Source organism: Dermochelys coriacea, chromosome 18 (genome assembly GCF_009764565.3).
Source record: "Dermochelys coriacea isolate rDerCor1 chromosome 18, rDerCor1.pri.v4, whole genome shotgun sequence".
NCBI lineage: Eukaryota > Metazoa > Chordata > Testudines > Dermochelyidae > Dermochelys > Dermochelys coriacea.
The window spans coordinates 14985226-15007094 of NC_050085.1; the positions used below are offsets into that span (position 1 = coordinate 14985226).

At 44.9% G+C, this 21869-nt stretch overlaps 1 protein-coding gene across 5 annotated transcripts in view; it reads left to right on the forward strand.

Moving 5' to 3' along the window:
• The window catches only part of LOC119844931 (tyrosine-protein phosphatase non-receptor type 11-like), an 84121-nt gene that overhangs the window by 27662 nt on the left and 34590 nt on the right, over positions 1–21869 (forward strand). The window lies entirely within an intron of this gene.

The window sequence follows — 21869 nt, forward strand, 5'->3', positions numbered from 1 at the left end:
CGCCTGCCTCCCAGAGTCTCTGCTCCTACCTTGCTGCATTCTGCTTCATCGGGTCATGGCAAAGCAGCTAAACAAATAACTTTCTGTTCCATGATGGGACGTGTCACTCGGGTAGCAACCAAGCCGTTTTATAGGTTTTTTTTTAATGCCCCAACTTTCTGCCAGGTGTGTACACAACTTAATTACAATGGGAACAAGAGCATCTGTAACATACAGGCTGGTAAATATCCTAATAATTAAATGAGATGCTTGTTTTAGTCTCTTAGCTGTGTAGTTCCACCTTAGCTTGAGGTTAAAATGCAGTCCTATTGGGGATATGAAGTTTACTTGGTGTATAATATACAGAAACTTGCAGATTGGAGAGTTGACAGGTTTTATTTGGTCAGTAATTTTGAATATCAAATTTTAAATTACAAAATACTAGTGGACAATTTGCAAACAGGAAGAGGTAAGCATTTATCAGCTAAATTATTCCTTCAGCTTTTTTATGGGAGTCGATGTGTTTAAAGTGGCTTAGAGGATTTAGTTGCCCCTCCATTAATTTTAAAGTATGATGGGTCTAAAGCCTCTAGGCTGCTTTGAAAATCTCAGCTGTAATTCTTTTCCTACTAATACAGTGGCGGATGATGATATGCTGTTCTACTGACATACCGTGTTTTATACATTCGGGCTGGGCTACATTAGACCAGTTTCTCCCCTTCATCAGGGAGCCAATCTAGAGTCATGAAGAGCTATGGCCTTTTCCTATGAGATCTCCAAAACTCCCTTGGGGGTTGAGCTTTTTTGCTCCTGTCAGTCACGATCTATCCATTGCACAGATGACCTGCGAAGTCTGTACTGGAGTCTAGCAAGCAGTCTCTCTCTTGGTGGTATGCAGTATGTCAGTCATATTGGCATCTAAGCTCTGAAATCCATCCTTAAAATGTGATAATTTAATCACATTTAATGTGATCTCATATAGGGCTGCAGGAAACCTGTAGTCCCCATAGTTTACATATTGCCTATACAGGTCCAGGTTTTCTGTGTTTGGTGAGGAGAGGAAGGAAGCAGGGTATCAAAATCCCAGTATGAATCTTTGACATCTTTTTCCACTTGCAAAAGTGGTCTACAAATAGACCCCTGGCTCACCATCCATTTATATGCCTCTCTATCTATTTATCTTCGGTATTTACACTACACTTGAACTGAGCACCTCACAACCATTGTTTTTTCTCTCAGCCCTATGAGGTGGGGAATTGCTGTTATTAACTGGGGCAAATCACTTATAGTCTGTCTATCTGAAATCACAGCAGGGAGCTTGTCAGAGCAGGGAAATAAACCCAGGTCTTCCATGCCTCCAGTGGACCTATCCTTCCTCTCCTAGGTCATTTTCCATGCAAACTTTGCATGTAGCCCTACAGTGCTTGGGAACATGGGCGTGGATAAGAACCTGGGTTCACGCTAAAAATATCTACTTTGTATGCTAACCAGCTAAATGGAGGGAGTGGGCTATGTTGTGTCTGGTGGGGGAGTAATAAGATGCATGTTCTTAAAGCAGTGTCTTAAAGAGAGGGAGAGATGCTTCTGCAGCAATATAACCCTCACCCACGTTTCTGGAGCATTCTGCCATAATCCCATGGAAAGAGTTGCAATGACAGTTGGCTGTCTGAGATGGAAGCTGGTCCTTCTCCTGAAAACCCTGCCCTGGCTACCTGATGGCTTGCACACATGGACATTGCTTTATGTACATGCAGATTGGGGGTCCGAATAGCCTCTCTCCAGAAGCGGAGAAAACTTGCTCCAGTACCAGTGAAAGGTCCAGTTGTGCTCATTGCTTACTCCGGGCTGTTGTCCCACTTGTGGCCTGTTCTGTGTGAGTTTCTGATGTGAAAAGTACCAGCTGGATGGTCTTAGGGACTAAAGTCCTCATCTCGCCTTGAGCACAGGGACAGCATGGGTGGCCCCATTGATGCATCTCAACCCTGACCTAGACTGGCCACCTCTAGGGGACAAGAATGAGCTCTGTCTCCATGGCACATTGGGTCTTCTCTGCAGAGACTGACAATAGGGTTGCCAATTAGTGCCAACTCTTAGTGGTTTCAACAATGTGGATACTTGCCCATAGGGAGCTGTTCTTTCTCTCCTTTTCCTTCCCTTCCCCCCCTCCCAATAAACTGTTTGCTCACTGTGAAATGCTTGGTGTACCTCCCCACTTCCCCCTCTACACCTTTCTCAAACCTTTCCTAGCATGACTGTACTCACTAGACGTATCTGCTGCAGGCTAGATTGTTGGTTGGTGTAGAGGACTTCAGTAGAGCTATGCTGACTAGCACCAGCTAAGAACCAGACTCCAAGATTTCATCTGAGTTAGGGTTTTGCATTGTAGGCGAAGGCACAGATGGGACCCCTCAGCCAAACAACCCATCTGGCCGAGCGGCACTCCCTGACCTTTAATCCCTCTAATGTCAGTCCAAAGACTCCACCGAATTTGAGGTGGACGTATCAATATCTTTACACCACTGCTGAGTGCAAAACATCCAGCTGCTATGATCTAGTGAGGCGCCAGACAAAAGCTCAAGTCTGAGTGCAAGCCTGTGATGTGAAGGAGATGCTGTGATCACACAAATGACTTGCTAAGCGGCTGACCTGGGTTTCGGGTTAATCAAATGTGGTGAATGGGTGAAAACACAGATTCTAATTTTAGAGCTTGAGATGGGAAACGTCGCTGACGGATTTACATGCAGTGGCTGTTAACACACCAGATCTTGTGTGGCCCAGGACACTGAAACTTCTTCCTCTAGGCAGATGTCACAAATAAGTGCACTCGTCTGTGAGATGCACCGGGGAGAACAACACCATGAACCCCAGTGCTATAGCGTCTTGTTGCAGCTGAATGCCCTGAGGCACTGCTCTAGTGGCTTGGAAGGGGGAAAATGAGACCTGCCATTGCAGAGCTTTTTCCTCTCTCCCCATTTGAGCCCAGGGTCATGGGAAACCATTTACAATTTCTTCCCCACTTGACGCTGCGAGCAGGCAACCGATGTGCAAGCCAAACTCCCAAGTGAGACTTGTCATGGTGTGATCAGATCAGTAACAGCAGGTACAGTTGGAGAGACTGTGCTCATCAAGTGCAGAACAGAAGTCTTTGCCAGTCGCTGCCAGATCCTATATCCCAGCCTCAATCCCCAAAACATCCCTTGTGGAAGCAGGTGACACCTGAAAGGGAGTGGGCAAATCAAACCCATCACGGTATATTCAGAGCCAGTTTCCTGTTAACCGATAATGTGCGCTGTGAGACTCAAAGCAGTGCTGTCAAAAACCACCCTGAGGACACTTCACTGTGTCCCCAGGAATTAGAGACCCCACTTGAAGAGAAGTTGCACCTCTCTTCGTTACAGAGAACATCGGAGATCATTAGAACCGGGAAAAGTTAGCAAGAAGGCTGTTTGCTGCATGCTTTTGACAGCACTGTATGGACAGTGTCCTTCACCGTATCACGAGTCAGTAATAACCAGACTTCTAGCATGTTTACCCCCCGACATGAATCAACCTCTGGGGAAGCGGGGATGGTTGGAAATGCATACTAATGTGAAAGGGGGTGGGAGAATTGAAGGGGCTTTACTATATTTCTCTAGGCACTAGTGTGGGGCCTTTTGCATATCTGAATGCAGAAGTGGCCAGAACATTTCATTTGTGAGTGTGTTCTGCATGCGGTAGGGGAAAGCGTCTCTTGTGGGATACTGGGAATCTGACCACTCCTCCTCCTCCTGCCCTGTCTTTAGCCATCTTCCCTTTCTGGCCAGAGACCAGCTGGGACCCCTTACAGCGCAGTTTAGCGCTGTCCCTGAACTACCTCTTGCAGGCAGTAGCTGTGATGCTAAGCCGTGTAGTCCTGACAGGCTGTTGTGTTGGCATCGTGGGCTCAGTTTAATGTGACAGTTGAGCAGGGGGTGTGTGTGTGTGTGTGTGTGTGTGTGTGTGTGTGTGTGTGTGTGTGTACGTACACGTAACCACAAGTGTCGGTGCACACATGCACCATTTCACGCCTGTGCCACAAAACCTCTGCCCGTTTCTAGAATGGCTCTCAACAGAAGGTTTTCACTGTCCTGGCGATGTTAACATCTCCCTCCCCTGCCATGTCAGCTGCTGCTTTTGGGGCAGCCTTTCCATTTCCAGCTTTTGTGGGGGGTCTGGAAATAGAAGCTCTGCCATCCTGTGGGACAGACTGTTCTCGCTACGTTGCTGGAAACCATAGCTGCTGCTTGGAAGGCTTCCAGCTTGGTGTTGCAGGCACAATGAACCAGACATTGGGCAACTCAGACAGGCAGTCCATGTGCAAACGCTTGCGTGTAATGCTCCATTAGAATCTTGCCCTGGGAGCTACTGCTCAGAGCATGGGCGTCTGCTAGATATTAGGGTTTAAAACCGGATGGTGACTGGTCCATTCCTTGAGCTAAAACTCTCTATGAACACTGCCTTGATATTAGGGTGATGGACAGCTTTCCATCACATTGCAGGTAGCCTTATACATTGGCACCAGCCCGTTTGGGAGGGGCATGTTGAGTCCAGCCGTGTGTGCACCTGTGAGGCCATACAGCTAGGGGCACTGTAGCAGTGGTCACAGGGTGCGTCACAGCTGCTTCCTGGTCCATGGCAGGGAGAGATCAATGCGCAGGCCTATGCTGATTCCCAAGCATGGGAAATCTCATTTTCACATCCTCTGTGCACCTGTTTGTGTGCACATCTCAGTTGTTTTGTGCATGTGGAGGCAAAGAAGCTCTTGCAAGCCCCAGTGCATCAGCATATTTCTTCATGCCATGCAGCTCGCAGCGTTCCCGGAGCCGGTCATCATCCTTTTCCACAGAGGATGTCGTGTGGTGTGTTTTTTTGTTTTTTTTTTTTTTTAAGTTGCTTCCCTTCCTTGTCACTTCATGTCTTATCTTGGCGAGGGAAGAAAACTGTTGAAAGAGGCTGTCCACATCAGCGCTGTGGCTTGGTATGTGATGGGCTGGGAGGAAGTCCCTGTGATACCCTGAACCGCAGCGTATGGGCACAGGGAAGAGTCTAGCAGAAAAGCAAATTCCACCTGCTTTCCAGAGCTTTGGGCTTCGCTTTGCCTAGGACCTAGTCTAATCTCTACTTTTTGGAAACGATTCCCATTATGGGGACTTGGGAAATCAGTGTAGCCACGAAGACTCTTAACACTTGGGGTAGAAAAGAACTTGGGTCTGATTTCTTTTTTTTCCAGGGGGAACTTGGGTCTGATTTCTTTTTTTTTCCAGGGGGGGCTCAGCCTTGCCTGTTCCAGTGGAAGTAAATGGGAGTTGTAGGCTCTCGGCACCTGTGAAAAGAGATCCGATTCAGGAAGGTATTAAAGTTCATGCCCAACTTTAATGAGGGGGTGTCAGTGGGGCTACAGGCATGCTGAAGTACGTTGCTGAACTGGGGCTAGGAGGGGCTGGGCAAAGCTTCCTTTGCTTTCCCACCAGCTGCAGGAATTAAACATGGGAAGGGAAAACATGTAAATTGCTGCATTTTTAGCAATGTAACTGACTACTTTTAGATTGCAGGTGTCTGCACATAGCCCTGCTCAGGGCAGCTGTGTTACAATTCTTATAGATGTGTGATATTTAAAGACTGCTGCTTTTAGGGTTGCTTCAACCCAGCTATGGGATGCTGCCTTATGTATTTTGAACGGCTGGCTCCAGAGTTACAATAGCAAGGATTAATAAAGTGGAGCGAGGGGGAGGAGTGCAGGAAGAGCCAGGGTTTCCCAAAACAGGTGCCTATGTTTAGGCTCCTAAATAAGTGACCTGTTTTTTTTTTTTTTTTTTAAAAGGGCTGAGCACTCAGCAGCTCCCAGCTGTTCAGTGTGAATGAGAATTTTCAAGTGGTGGTGGTACATTTGTTAGAGTAGCTGCTAGTGTCTGCAAGCATCAGGGCCTCCTTGTGCTGGACAAACATATAGTGACAGATGGTTGCCAGGCAAAAGGAGTCTGCAGCAGACCTGGGAATGTGAGTTCATTCCCTGTATCCCAGTCCGGTGCCTTAACCTTGAGATCATAATCTCCACCCTACCTCCCTTTTTTTCCTCTTTCCATCCCTCCTCGTATGTGGCTGTCTGGTCAATGCAAAGATGCTCCAGGTCGTTCAGTCCACTCGCTTTCCATCTCTTGATGTGAGTCAAACTAAGTCCTTGCTCAGGTCACAAATGAGAGCTCACTCTCATCCCTGTTCCTGTTCCTATTTGCCCATGTCACACAACCATGTGTACAATTAGCAGTCCTCTTAAAAAGCATAAGCATGTGGCCTTTGTTTGTTTGGCAAGTCTGTCCAGACTTGCCAGGAGTGGGAATGGCAGCCATTCTGATTAGTAAACTTTAAGTCCAAATTCCCTCTGAAAAGGGAAAGTGCAGGTTCTCCCCACTCAGCTTCTATTCTGCCATTTGCTAGGTTTGAGCTGATGACCTGGTTGTTAATCTCTGGTTTCCCCAGGGAGGTAAGGGGTGGCCATGTGATGGGATTCTGACTCTTCACTTCTTAGATCAGAGCCTTCTTTAGAGAAATGAAATCTGCACACAGCTGTCTCCCGCAGAGTGACTCTCCGACTGAGCATGGGTGTATGTGGACCCAAAGTTGGCCTAGGGTGGTCAGTAGGACTCCTTTCCACAAGCATGCTGGGTCTCCAAGACTCAGTCGGGACCCTACGCTTTAAACCTACGTGCTCTTCCGTTCAGCCTGGACAATCTGGGGGAGGTCTTAGCGGAAACCAGGCCTGACTTAGAGAGGCAGTGTGACCTGCTGGATACGATGCTGAACTGGGAGTTGGGAGATGTTCTAATCCTGGCTCTGCTGTGTCTTCTTGAACATGTCATTTCACCGCTTTGTGCCTCGCTGTCTACTTAAAGGGTAAATTCTTAGCATCAGGGGCTCTTGGGCTGTGCCTCCACAGTGCCTTGCAGAGTGAGCCCCTGATCTCTGCTGGGGCTTGTGAGAATTACTGCAGTACACCTAGGCCTGCTTTTGCAATGACCTCTCCACAGATGGACTTTATTGAAGCTGTGGGTTTGCCTACACAGATGTCATTACAGGACACTGTCAAATATGGGTTTAATTTGGGTGGGATAAAGCAATAGTTATGTATTGGTGTTCCCTTTTTCCTAAAAGGGAGCATTATTGATACGATTGAGATAATATTTCTGTAATGGTGTGTGTATAGAATGTGTAGTTACATCTCAGCAGCTTTAGTTCTAGTATAGTTTCCTATTTCCACTGCAGGACTGAGTGAAATATTCACAACTTAATTTTAAAAACAACAAAGTATTTTGGTTCAGATTAGCTGTATTGCACCAATTTCCAGGTAAAATAACTCTGAAATTCTGCTTTTTGACACTTCGAATAGGAACATTTTTGGTGTTTAAAAAGGTTCCACTTTAGTACATGAAAGGTCCTCTTTTTGAAGCAGAGATTTTTGGCTCTCAGAATTCAGTTCTGACAAAGATCTGTGTTCATGCAAAAGATTGCGTTATTTGGTGAGGAAATTCTGGGGTCCAGAATGACACACTGAAATTTTGCATATGTGCATGCACAACCCATGTTCTAATGTGAAACCCTAATAAGTTGCTAATTATGGGTCCCATTGATGCATTTGGTGTTGTACAGCTCTGTGGTGATATGGTCCTGTCCTGATGTGCTTCTCTCATCTCATTAAGACACGAAGTAGGGCAGACACAAATAATGCATGAGACTCCAGTTTAGCTTAAAAGAAGGTGGGCATTGCACGGAAAATGCAGAAGTGTGCTTTTCGGGGGAGAGGCTTGAAGGAAAAGGCTTGGTGCATAACCAGAGGGATGCTGTTCCATGTGGAAGAAACAACATGGAAGAAGGCATGCAAGTGGGAGGGGAAAGGGACAAAGGACAGATGTTATAAAGCAAAGGGAATGAGGAGGAGAGCAGGAGGGAATAGGTGCAGAACCTTGAAGATGTGAGTGGGAATCTCAGTGGACACAACACTGGGCCAGATCTTGAGCTATTGTAAATTGGCAATTTACACCAGCTGTGCATCTGGCCCAGTAAGTGTAAGCTACATATTTATGCCCACTGCCTAAGGGGAATGACCGTACTTGTTCTTGTACAGGACCTGTGAAGAAGCGCTCTTTAGCTCTTTTTGTATAAATACTTTTTTATTCCTGCTTCACCTAATTGAGAAATGCAGCCCTCCAGAAGGGCCGATGCAACCCGTTCCTTTTTTGACTTTTAGGGAATCTGCTTTATGCATGTGGCATTTAGCTGGGGTCCAGACAGCTTGGCTGTACTGAGCAAATGATATAGGGAAAGGACTGAAGTTTGGGATTTAGTGGTAGGAGCTCATGAAGACCTAAGACTTAAGCTATTAGTCCCCCATAATCTCGAGGGGGGGAAAAGCAGATGTCAAATGAAACCACTCCGCCTTACGTTGTCCATAAATGTCACTCGTAAGATACGAGTCGGTTTCTGAAAATCCATCTCTGAAACCATTGCCTGCCACAGTATTCTGGCTTCACCAGCCAGGAACATGTGGGTGGTGAACAATGATTTTTGAAATAGGTCCTTTATGAACATACCTATGGAGAAACAGCCTCTCTGTTGTATTAACTGTATCGTAGCCTGTCCACCACTGTGCAGTGCAACACAGCTTTTATTTTCTTTCATACTGTCTCTTCCATTCAAGCTAGATTGCTAGCAATTTGCAGAATTACATAATCGGAGATGGATAGTAAGAGTCAGAGGGACTTGATTCCTCATTGTCCCATACCTTGTGTGGTCATGTGGGTGGCTGCAAAGAGGGCGTAGAAGGTAGCATTTCACACCCACGCTAGACGACGCAGGGTGAAGCAGAATGGAACCTACGGTCGTGTCAGATGACCTGGAGAGCTGTGGCCTAATCTAAAGCCCATTGAAGGATGGTGGCAAGACCTTCACTGGGCTTTGCCTTAAGGGCTTGATTCAGAGCTCAGTGGAGCCAGTTTCAGATGGCAAGGTCTAGAGTGGAGAAGGCTCCAGCAGCTGGAGAAGGCTCAGCCGGAGGCTGGAGCTAGAAGAGTAAAAAGGATGAGTTCGGTGGGCAAGCTTCCAAGACTGAATTCAGCAAAGCACATTGGTGGGTGGAAAATTCCTGCTTTTAAGGCTATGCAGACTTGGACATTTTTTGTAGCCTTCCTTTAAGGGCAGTGGAAATGCATATTCATACATACAGAAGAGGCTGTAGGATGCTACTGATTGTTGCTGCCATGTGTCTGGCTGAAACCACATCGGTAAAGATGGTCTAGCATTATCTGGCTCAAGAAATCAGAAGCTCGTGAATTCCTTTGCGTCTGGAATGCCCTGTGTACACTTACTTACTAATGGCTCACGGCTTAAGTAACCCAGAGACTGCAATAGGCGATTGATTTCTGTATCGCAACCCTGAGAGTGTTACGAGGCCAGAGAACAACCGCGTGACTTCACCCACTCCAATGTTAGCAATTGCTCAGAACGGAACTGCCGGGTCTCCCCTACTGCCTGCTTCCCCCTGAAGCCCAACTGATAGTGAAATAAACTTACTCTCTATTACTGTGTCAAGTCACGATGGTGGCATGTGAATGTTTCTTGTAAAAACTGGTGGTGACCTTCCAAGAGAAACAGAAAGCCAAGAATGATTATATAGTGGATAGCATGAGATTAGGAGCCAGGACTCCTGGGTTCCGTTTTTCTAGCTCTCCCCCTGACTTGCTGTGTGACTGAGTAAGCCTCTTAATTACATTAATGTCACTAAAGTTGGTGTGGGGTAAACTGATTTCAGTGTCCATGCAGAGGTTTGCCCTGATGTAACTAAAGCAACGTAATCAATTTTAGCTGAACTTGGTGCAAGTTTTGTGTGTAGATAAGACTTAAGCACCTGATTATTTTCAGAAGTACTGGGTACGTACAACTTAATTTTGAAGCCAAAGAGGCTGTGAGAGTTCAGAACCTCTGAAAAGCAACCCTTTAACCACCCATGCCTCAGTTTCCCCACAGTAAAGTGAAGTTGTGAGCTTGATTCTGCTACGGTTTATAAAGCGCTTTGAGACCCTCTGTGGAAGGGGCTAGAGAAATGAGAAGTGTCACTAGAGTAGAGTAGAGTAGGGAGCTGAGTTCCATAACTGCCATGTAATGCAAAGGGTGGTGTTTTTCAAACATGACTTAAGAGAGCAAGTTGTATTAGCTTTCCATAACACTTCTATGCTCCAATTAAGTAGGGGGTGTGAAAATCTGCCCAAATCTATGCAAGCTGTTTACTATGAACTAAATTTGATTCTCAAGGCTTCTCTACCCTGGTGATGTTTGCACTAGTATAACTGCACCTGTGCAAAGCCCTAGTGTAGATGTGTTGCACTACTGTGGATTTTATTTTATTTATTTTATTTTAAAAGGGGGCATCTGGAGTGGCTTATCCTGGATTCAAACTGGGATAAGTTGCAGCAGTGCAGCTCCATGGTGGAAAAACCTTCCCTCCAAACGGACAAGGCTCCAGTTGTGGTTGGTCAGTCCAGAGGAACTCCTGGCTTTGGGATCAACCTCCCCTTTCAGTTATTTGCTGTCTCGTCTCTGCTTCCCTAAATGAGTGGGTTGGGCTCTTTATACAGCGTGTTGCCCTCAGTTCAGCTTTTCCTGTTACAGTCAAAGTACATGAATCTCTGGGAAGAAGGAGGATGGTGATTTTATTTATTTATTTATTTATTTAGCTGATGTGCAGCTTGTTTTGAGAGCCTTTTTGAAAGGCTCTGGCAGTTTTCACAGCCAAACCCTCCCGCTTCCCACCCCACGCTGAGCCAAACTAGGGTTTTGAGGAACACGCCCCTACGCTTCTCCACTCCCTGGTTCACCTCTTCAAAAAATAAGGGGCCTAAGTGAGTTAGGCACCCAACTAGACTTTGATCAGGCACATGTAAAATACATGAAATGATCAATAGGAAACATTAGAGCACCTGATTTAAAAAAAAAAGAGGAAAGAACCCACCAAGGGACTAATCTAAGACTGGCAGCTAGGTTTGTGGAGCGTGATACTGAGCTATCAGGGTGGCGAGTGCATTAGAAGCAGAGAACCAATTGATGGGTGAGATCATCTTTTCACTAAGATAAGGATGTGATTCACTTCTAGAAAAAAGGGGGAGTATGGCCTGATGGATAGAGCACTGGACTACTGGGTTTTAGGAGACCTGGGTACTATTCTCAGCTCTGCCACTGGCCTGTTGGGTGACCTTGGGCAAGTTGCTTCACCCCTCTGTGCCTCAGTTTCCCCATTAATCCTCATTTTACAAGTGGTCTGCTCAGGCCTGATTTTTTTTATTTGTTTGTTTGTTTGTTTGTTTGTTTTTTTTTGAAAGCCCTGACCTGGACCCAAGCCTGAGAGGGTTATGTAGCTTTCTGAGCCTGACCCTGAGTCGCTGTCGTCTCTCTACCCACCCAGGGTTGGTATGGCTGCGTGCTCCGCTCCTGCGTCCGTACCCCATGCAGTGTTCTGCCCGCTGCGGGGTGAGAGAGGCTGCCATCCCTCGGCAGATATGTTCATTCAGGACCACACCCAGCAAGATGGTGGCAGCTCGCAGGAGTGGGACACGCAGCCATGCCTGCTGGCATGAGAAGGAAAGCCAACCCAGCCTGGACGCAACACTTGGAGTCGAGTTGGGGTTGGTTTGCGGGGCTCTAATGAGGATAAAGATACTGCCCACCTTTGAGGGGCATGTTGAGATGTTCTGATGAAAAGCGCTATAGAAAAGCCAGGTATTTATTTATTTTAAACGTCTAGTGTTGGAGTGGACGTAATCGCTGCTGTTAAAGGACCAAAAGGCAAATAGGACTCCTCCTTTTTGCCAATGCGATTTGATGCTCGTCATGACTAAATCACATTACTCATATTTTAACCTCCTTTATCCCATTCAACTGAATGGCCGTTCTGTTGGACACCACCATTGCTAAGCCACGCATTGTGGACCTGGCAGCGGGGAAGGGTTTAACGCAACCCTTTTCTTGACCATATATAGGTGGGGAGGGAGGAGAAGGCTCAGTGTGAAGCATTTTGCCTGGGAGTGACTCATTGTGTAACTGAGCAGTGCTTCTCTGGGGAAGTCCCTTTGAGTGTACACTCTAACCAGCTACTTCAAAACTACATGGAAAATATCTGTACAATTCTTGTCACCAGGCTGATGGAAAGTCTGCCGCTGGTTACAGGGTACAGCTAGCAATTGGAAATATGTGCACACCTGGGCATCTGAAGCAGCCCCCTAATGCACCAGAGTAGACTGGCTTCTACAGATATAGGAATTGCCGTATCTGATTAGACCTGTGGTCCAGGTTAGACCATTATCCCATCTCCAGCAATGGCTTGTCCTTTCAGCATCAAAGTAAGGTGGAAGGAACCCTGTAGTAAGTAGCTTTAGGATAATTCCATCCTGACCCAGTTAATGAGAGAGACTTTTGCCCTGAAGCATGAGCGTTTATATCCCTTCTAAAATTCCCTTTTTGCTTTTCTTTGTTATTCTTACTGATATGTTTTTAAATACTCCTTTTTTTAATAAAATCCTTTTTTTACATCCTGCTAAGCTCTTGGCCTCAGTTACCTCTTGAGGCAATGAGTTCCACAGGGTGATTGTGTGTGGTCTGAAAAATTTTGGCTGATTATTAATATGAGTGCAGTTATAGAGGTTTAGTTGTGTATAAATAAAAGGCTCAATGCAGAGTGCTAGTCATTATAAGAGTCTTCGCCTCTAGGAAATGTCCTAGTTGTCTGCTGTGGTGTATGCACCTTCAACCCTGTTAACAAAGTAGGCTGGAAAGGGAAATTGACTAAAAGATGGTCTTGGGGTAAAATCACAGCATGAGGAGATCTGGGTTCTGTCCCTGGCTTTGCCACAGACTTGTTTGATCTTCAAGTCAGTTTGCTTTTCTGTGCTTCTGCCCACCTATCTTCAAAATTGGTGGGCAGGGGAGGAATAATGTTTTCCTGCCTTGCAGGTGGGCTGAGAGATGAAATTGAGATTGTAGAGCACTTTGACATCTGGGACAGAAGATCTGTAGAACAATGAAGTGTTACGGTTGGGTTGAGACTGTGAATTGCAAAACAAATTTTAAAAAAAATAGTTTTTGCCCTTTCCTGCTTTCTTGGGAGTTAGTGACTGTCCCAAAGATGTCTAAAACAATTGACCATGGGGTGTAATGGTGTTTGTGGTGTGCACATATTTAACTCTGCATTTCAGTCCCTTGCTGCTGTCTTTTGGAGCAAGATTCAGAGGCCCTTGGTAGTGGTGATGCACAGAACTATAATCAGTGCTGCGAATTCTCCCACCGTTGATCTAGTACCAATGGGAGCACTAGCGTGGACTTACCACTGGAGTCCTTCCTTGTTTGTCATCAAGACCAGCTCTGAGCCAAAGGCAGGAAGGTGAGACAGTTTAAAAACTCAAGTGGCCCTTCTATACTAGTAACCAGAGGACAGGGTGATTATGGGGAGGCTGCAAGCCACACCTTGCTCTTACAAGATGATTTTGAAAAGTTTTCTTGTGAGTTGACTAAGGCCATGTCTACAGTACACGTTTTGTCAACAATAGTCAGCTGCTTCTGGGGTCCTCAAGCCTTGGTGCACCTCACTCCTGCCTATTCTGTCTGTGGCACATAATAGTCTAGTCTCCGGGAGGCTGTAATATTCTGATTGTTGAATTTAGTGTGTGGATGCTGGGGGGATGTCGGTGGCCTGTGATGCTCAAAGTTGGACAGGCTGCTCTGGTGGGCTCTTCGCGCCTTGATCTCTAGGACTAGGCTTGGCAGAATTCAATCTTTTTAAATAACTTTGATGGAAAATATTGATGTTTAAGCATTTTTTTCTGACTTTTCACTATTTAAACTAAACTACCACAGTTTCTGTGTGCGTGCATGTGTGGAGAGGTGGGGGTCAAACCATAATGGCTTAATGACAGAAGCTGAGATTCCAACAGTTAACGGTTTATAACCATTAAAACACAGCAGCAGCAGCAAGTGTCTAAATGTACAAAGTAAATAGCCTTAAATTATATTCTAAGAAGTTCTCTAACAACATTTTGCTTACTCAAAATTTACAGATAGGCAGTGTCTCGATGGAACCTTGGTTAGTGTGTGCATAGTGAAATCAATGTTTACCAACATTTATCAATAAGTCAAATCCTTCCAAGCATACCTATGACTTTGTTGAAATTAAATGAGTACGTAATTTGCCAGCCTAAACTAATACATTATTCTGCATACATGTATATGGTTTCCCTTATGGAAAAGCCCTATAGAATTGATAAGTCTAGAACAAACAGGGTTCTATAGAAATGACTTTCAAATCCTGTGGAATATAAAGCAGCGTTATCCCTGCTATAGAACTGTAGATGCTGGTTTAAAAATTCAATCCAAATGTTCTAAGTTTCCCTTAAGTTCTGGAAGACTTGCTCCCTAAAGGATGCTTTTAAGTGATTGTGCAATGGAATGGTTAGCTGTCTGGATGCTGATTGCTTTGGGAAAATGAAAATATTTACCTGTATGTAAAACTGACTCTATTTGCTGGATGTGTTTCACACACTCCCTTTAGGCTAGGGTTGGTATAATTATTCTCCTGACAGGGGTTTGAATTGAACCAGACTAGAAAAAGGGAAGGAGGCAGACTTGTCTTATCAGGTTTAGGAAATGTTTTATATTCATGCACGCTTTTTATGTAGAACCGCTATTACTATACTATTAAGAGAAACAACTAATCTACATATACGGAAACATCTCAAAGCAAACACAGCATTTACTGTACAGTCAATGCCTAGCTTTGTTAAAACACTAAGCTTTAATGTACTAAAACAAATGACACCCACACATCACACGCCTCTTAAATGATACTGAATTAAACTGTTTGCTTATTTCCATCTCTGTAGCAACAAATCTTTTACAAGAGGTCTTAAACACCAAACTATGACACACGACCTCCATGCGGCTCTGCGTTGTGGACTCACGATGACTTCTGTTTCCCGAACATCTTGCTTATTTGCTCTCCCACACTGCTTAGTGTTAAGTGTTGCCACCTGACGTGATGGGGATATTTTTAATCCGTTGTCTTGCAATATTTGATATTAAAGCCCCAGCTGCTGGAGTCGATTTACTTGAGAATCTCTGCTTTCATTGTGTGTGTGTGTGTGTGTGTGTGTGGGGAGGGGGGAAGTTTCAAACCCTTGTGGTTATGGAAAAAAGATAGAAAATGTGACCTAAAGACTCAAAACACAGGGAGGAAATAAAAAGAACCCAGCATTTATTGTTTTAAAAACCCTTATTTATTGGGGCCCAACTCATAATCTTTGAATGCTTGGGGCTAACAATACTGGAGGTCTCAATGCTTCCACTCCTGCCTTTGGCGTTTAGCCGGTTCCTGAATGATTTCTTGACACTCTCTCTCTGTTCTTCCCTTTGCAACTTGGTGGCTTTTCAGGGATGGGCAGTTGCTGGTAACTTGGGGTCTGCGGGGTATTAATTTTATTTTCTCATTTGGAAAGTACCAGCAATTTTGGGCACTATACTGATCTGGGGGAAAGTTGATGGGAAAGGTGTGTGTGTGTGTGTGTGTGTGTGTGTGTGTGTGTATGCACACGTGGGTGGGTATAATAGAATTCCCACTGACCTAAGGAAGGTTGTAGAGTATGTGTGCACTCCAGAGACTCTGCCATCTTAGCAGTGTTGTATAGCTATGCTGGCATAACCCTGTAATGTAGATGCAGCCTCCACTGAGTGAAGGGTTTTTCTGTTGGTGTGGGAACTTCACCTCCCCGAGCAATGGTAGCTAGGTTGACAGAAGCATTCTTCTGTCAATATAGCTGCATCTGTACTGGGGGGTAGGTCAGCATATATATGTTGGTTGGGGTATGTTTTTGTTTTGTTCTTGTTCTTTTTAACATAGCTCTGTTGACTAACTTGCATGTAAACAAGACTCTAGTGGTGTAACTTCTCTGCCTAGACAAGGCCTAAAGGCTTTTCTGTATGTATAATTGCTGAACAAGTGCTTTGTTCCCGGTAAGCTTAACCCAGTGGGACCAAGGCATTTTTGTTCTGGAATAAGTGTCCACATGTGGAGTTGTTAGGAACAGCTCTCAAGCTTTACATTCACTCTACCGTAATCCACATTGTCTTTCAGATGTAGACAAGCCCTGCAAAAGAGTGCCTTCATTGCCCAGTTGAGTTCAACAGGAACTGAAGGTGCTCAGCCCTTTACCAGATGCACTTAGTTCCTCAAAGGAGCAGGCCCGACAAGACAGCACTTACACTGGGAGACCCAGAGGGAACTTTTTATCTTGGTGCAAATCACATCTGGAAGGGTGCACACAAAGTTTGTCCCTCTTACATTCGGAACAGAGTTTAAGCCATGTGTAGGCCTTATGCAACAGACAAGGCCGTGTGAGTAAAACCATGTGAAATGAAGTGGGTAGATGCTGTTTTTATGGCTCATTACAATTTGTAACACACCCTCCTGCCTGCTAACCCTTAATTCCACACTTCATTTTAAGTGGTCTCCTACAGCACGTGTGAATCCCTTATGCTTAATAATCTGTCCCACCTTGTGTTTAGCTTGGACACTTTGGTGACCTTCTCTGGACCTGAGGAACTGCTCTTTGAAGCTCGAAAGCTTGTTGCTTGCACCAGAATAAGTTGATCCAATAAAATGTTCCATCACTCACCTTGTTTCTCTCATGGCCTGGGATCCAAACAGCTGCAGTAAAACTGCAAACACCACCATTTGTAGGCAAGTTCAAATAGAGTGGGATTTTAAATCCTGTTTTAATGGGAAATGGGCATCTAAAGCCCCTTGAGCAGCTTTGAAGACTTCAACCTGGATACATATTGTTTTCCAAGTTCCCTTTCTTTGCAAAATAGATTTTTAAATAACATTGATTCTTGGAAACCGTTTAGAGCATGGTCTCCAGACATTAACAGGGCTATTTTAGACACAGCTTTTTTTTTTTAAATTTAAAGCGGGGTCCAAACCAAACACCCACCCCTCAATTATTTTGGGGTGAAGTTTGTCTTTGGCTCATCCCACAAAGTTCCAGGTCCAATGTCCAGATTCACTCAGTTTCTAATAATATAGAGAGGAAAACTAATTCCTGAGCCTCAATCTGTTTGTGGATGATTGATTTAGTTTCAGGAAATTTTGAAAATGGTCTGGGAGGTGGTTTTTATGGCCGGTGTAAACTTTTTGAAGAAGGGTTGACTGGCTTTTTTTTTTCTTCTCCCTCCAGATGAGCGCTTGCTGACTTAGAACTTGTATAATTGCCACAACACAGCTCAATAAAAGTAAATTTTTCGGTCTTTTGTTAGTGCCAGAATTAGTATTTTTTTCAGTGAAGACATAATGTATGTTTTTAACTTAGGTTAGCTGACTCAAGTTAAAATAACTGTGAAAACATGGCAACTCTGCTTTTAACTTGTTAGCAGCTTACGTTCAACCCCAAATTTCCCTGTAGGTAGGCTTGGAAGGCATAGATTTTTACTGGTAAATGTCAGTAAACGTGGATTTTACCACACACAAGCTGACAAAATATTTCCACCGATGATTGAAATTTACAGTTAGGCAAAGTAAAAAAAAATAAAATATAAAAATGCTGTTTGAGAACTTAGTTTGATTTAAGGATATTCATTTTGTCAAAATCACATGTTAAAATAGACAACTTGTGTTTTAACTGTTATAGAGCATTGATGTCTCGAATTTCAACATCTGCTGTTAGGACTTAACGGTCTGATTTCTGACCTCTTCTCCTCCTCCCTCCCCCCTTTTGTCTGGCCCCTCCATAACTTCCTGAAACTGTGTAATTCAAATTCAGTCAAGCAGCAGCCTATCTACAGGCTTTAACCCCGGGGGCTTAAGTGGGGCACAAACCGTGTGCCGGTTCCTGTGCATTGTGGTGAATCTCATGAGCATGAAGCAAAAAAAGATGCTTTTTCCTCAACCCTTTATCAACAACTACCAGCTTTCTGCTTGTGATCCTAGCTGTCATGGAGGTAGATGTTATGATTGGTGCATTGAGGGAGGATTGTGTGTGCAAGGGAGGGCTATGTGCATGCATGGCTGAACCAGCATATATAGCTGGCAGATTTCCCTTCTGAGCAAGATGTAAATTTAATTTTTGTTTTGTTCCTGGCAGCCTTAGTCTTAACACTTCTGCTTTCCCATCACTAGGGCTGCAAGAAATGTTCTGCACTAGGTGCCTTGGAAAGGGGGAAAACTATTTGCAACACCTGGGGGGTTTCTGTGACCCCCAGAGCAGTGGAGTTCACAATTGTGACCATAGCAGTCAGTGTCGGGCATTATGGGGCAGCTGCTGGAGGACTGATAGGGTCGAGAGAGAGAATGCAGTGTTTGCATTTATGCTGGGTTAACCTCTGTACATTGACCAGGCTGGACACCGCTCAGGCAGGTGGGCTTACTATGTTGGCATAATGGAGAACTTGTGTCAGTGGGAGTCGCATTTAAGTGTAAACACGTGCACAACTAGATGAACACAAAGCGGCTTATGTCAATCTAACTTTGTAGTGTAGACCTGGCCTCAGGGTCTTCAATTCAGTGCTGCATTGGTGCCACTGTAGCATTTCTAGTGTAGATGAGGCTAAGTCAAGGTTTGAAGCAATTGAACTAATTGGGGTTTATCCTCATAAATGAGGAGGGTAAATCCTGAGGTTTGTACCAATTTAAGGCTTGCTCCTACCTGTAACTGGGGTGAGCCCTAACTAGCTCAATTTTGCAAGCTCCAGTTTGCCCTTGTCTAGATTCAGGGTCAGACCTTGTGCAGCTACATAGGTTGCAGTCCACTGCTAGCTGAATTGGGGCTAGTCTCAAGTGTGAAGAAGGCCTCAGGAAAAAGGCTAGTGTAGACACAGCCTATGGAGGAGGAAGAGCTAGAAAGATCCTGACATCACAAGACTGGGTTGAGCAGTTGAGCAGTTGAGACTCAGCTGTGTTGCCTCAAGGGAAAGTGTTGCATGTGTCACATGGGTTGTCTCGTATTCACCAGGTGGTTAGTCATTCCAGGTTTTCAGAGGGCTTTCTGGCATTTTTGTGGTTGGGTCAGACCTCTTTCTCCTTTTGACTGAGGGCTGGAGCATTAGTCAGCCTGGCTTCACATTTAAACAGAGCATCTTTCGCTGCATTAGCTCTGCCTTGCTGTCAATTCCTGTCCAGACTGAATCAGGCTTTCATAGCCCTCTTCCCTCCAGAGAGGCCTGAGTAACTTCCTTCTGTGAGTCTGGCTCTTGTGCTGTGTTTAACTTTGTCTCATTTCCTGTCTTGTTTTACAAATTTCCTGGGGCAGTTTCTATTGTTGATCTTTGGGTTCCTGAAAAGTGCTTGGGTTTGTTGTTTTTTTTATTTTTATTTTAAATTATATTTTTGGTTCGTGTGAACCATGGAGGAAATCTTCCATTTCTTTGTAGAAAAGCAGACTTGCCTGGAGTAGATTTCAGCTCCAAATACAAAAACGATGATAGTTGGATCTCTGTCTTCATTTAAAGTAGGCCTTTTTTAAGGCTGACCCAGTTCCACAAAAGTGAAAACAATTTATTACATTGCATGTTTTATTTTACAGTCGGACACTTACGCAATTCATGTTCATTAAAGCAATGGACCTACTCGAAGAATGTTATGCTAGTCATACTTTTATCTTGTGCATTCCTTCCCAAAGGATCACGCATTTGTTTCTTTTCCCAAAAATAACTTCTCATACTGTCAGATTAAGCTGGGGATCTCCCTAGAAGCAGCTTTCTTTCAAGACTTCTTTCAAATTCTTCTTGCTTCCTGTCAGGGCAGAGGTTATTGCAAGAGCAGCTTCCCTTTTGGGCCAACCTTGAACCCGAAAATAAAAGACAAGCGCCCCCCCCCCCCCCCCAAAAATGGATAGCTGGGAATTAAGGCACCTGCATTTGTTTCAGCCCTGTCAAAGGTTTGGTTTGGAATGTGTATTTGAACTGAACCAGTGAGCCCTCAGTTTTTGCACAGCTATTCATACATGCTCAGAGTCCTTCACAAAGATTTTGCATTCAGGAAAGGGAACTACTGAGTGGGGATACCCTTGTGGTAACCATCTGTACTTGAAACAGTCACTTTCGTGCTGTGAGTCTGCAGTTGCCACGTTTCTGGGCCAGAGAACTATCCCAAGGCAGTTCTCGGCAAGTCGTTCCCTTCTGCATGTAGCCTTCAGAAGGAGAGACCCGCGGGGGAGGCTTTGTTTTTTCTCTTAGCACCCAGTGAGGGTCTGTAAACCTAGTAATGTTTGGAAGAGATTCTTCCACTACTGAACTCGGAAGTTGGCCTTTCCTGCCTCTGTTTGAGGACCACCTAGGCTTTCATGCTTCGTGCTCACTAAACACAGCGGGGTGTGTGCATGGATGTTAGTATTGACTTCTTTCCAAGCAGTAGGAGTGACTAGGGAAGCATCTTGGCTTTTAGGCTCTTAACTTAACTCTGCTTAACTGACCCCCTGAGGTGCCGCCTAGTCCCCTGTTCCTGACTGCCTTGTTCCAGTTTTCAGTGAGCAAGGGTCAGGGTGCTGCATGGGAAGGCCCACATAGTGCACTGAGAATCGGAAGCCAAAGAAACAGATGCTAATGAGCATTGCATTGGGCCCAGGGCAGCTAAGGAGATATGGGGTGGAGGAAGAGACTGGAAAACTAGAGGAGACTGGGCATCTCTCTGCCCCTGTGCCACCATCCTACCATTCCCCCATAACAGACCCCTTCCCAGTTCCCCCTCCACTCTCAGCACTTGAACATTCCCAAGTGCAGCACCTCTGTTCCTCCTGCCATCTGTGGCCACCTTAATGCAGCTGCCTGGTTTGTGACATCAAAAATATGGCTGTAGCCAAGAGTCTGCTAGCATTTAAATATTAATCGTGGGATACAGAGACCTTTGTAGGCATGTGTGCTCATGAAACATGAGAAGCTGGCAGTGTGACCACACATCACACGTGTATCCCAATGGTGACCTCTGCATTCCCTGAAGTTCTGATCTCCTGGATACCAGGATGGTCTCAGAACACACTGAGGTTCATGGGTGTCTGTCCTAGTAGGGATTGTTTAATACATATAAAGACGTGTAGCCCAGAGTTACCTGTGATGCATTTAGCTAGACAGAAGAAAAATCATGCCCAATGCTCACAGCCCATCTTTGTCATTAAGCGCTCAGCTAAAACATTATCCATGACATTTCGCAACTTTGTCTTGTCCCTGAGCTCCATTAAACTCCATTAGAGCCATTTGTTCCGGCTGTAGCAGCTTTATAGAATACTAAGTATTTGGCTTCTGCACAAGGGGACTCACTGCTTGTGGTCTCAAAGTATGAGGTTCTAAAACTGTTCAGATTCTGCCCTCCACGTCCTGTTTTCAACTTGCGTTTTTGGTTTTTGGACCAGTTACGATGCAACTTCTCCCCCCCCCCTTCCAAAAGAGCATTTCAGTCGGGGGGGGGGGGGGGAATTGCCCTAATCGTAGAGCAAATGCTACATTTATTTTAATTTTCTCTTGTTTGTGTATGAGAGTCTCTTGCACACAAGCACAGGGCAAGAGATTTCTGTCCTTCACTTTCCTAGCTGTGAAGTGGAGGAGATGATGATTTTGATTTTCTTGCCAGTCAGGAGGTTTGTGAGGTTTATCTGGCTTCGTTTATATGTAGAGCGCTAACTTTATTAAATGTCCCCAGGTTTGCTCTTCTTGTGAAGACCCCAATTTCACTTTAAATGGTTGATTTGAGAATGAGGTCCTGCGTTTTGGAGTCACTTTGTTTAGAGTAAAAAGAAAAGGAGTACTTGTGGCACCTTAGAGACTAACAAATTTATTAGAGCATAAGCTTTCGTGAGCTA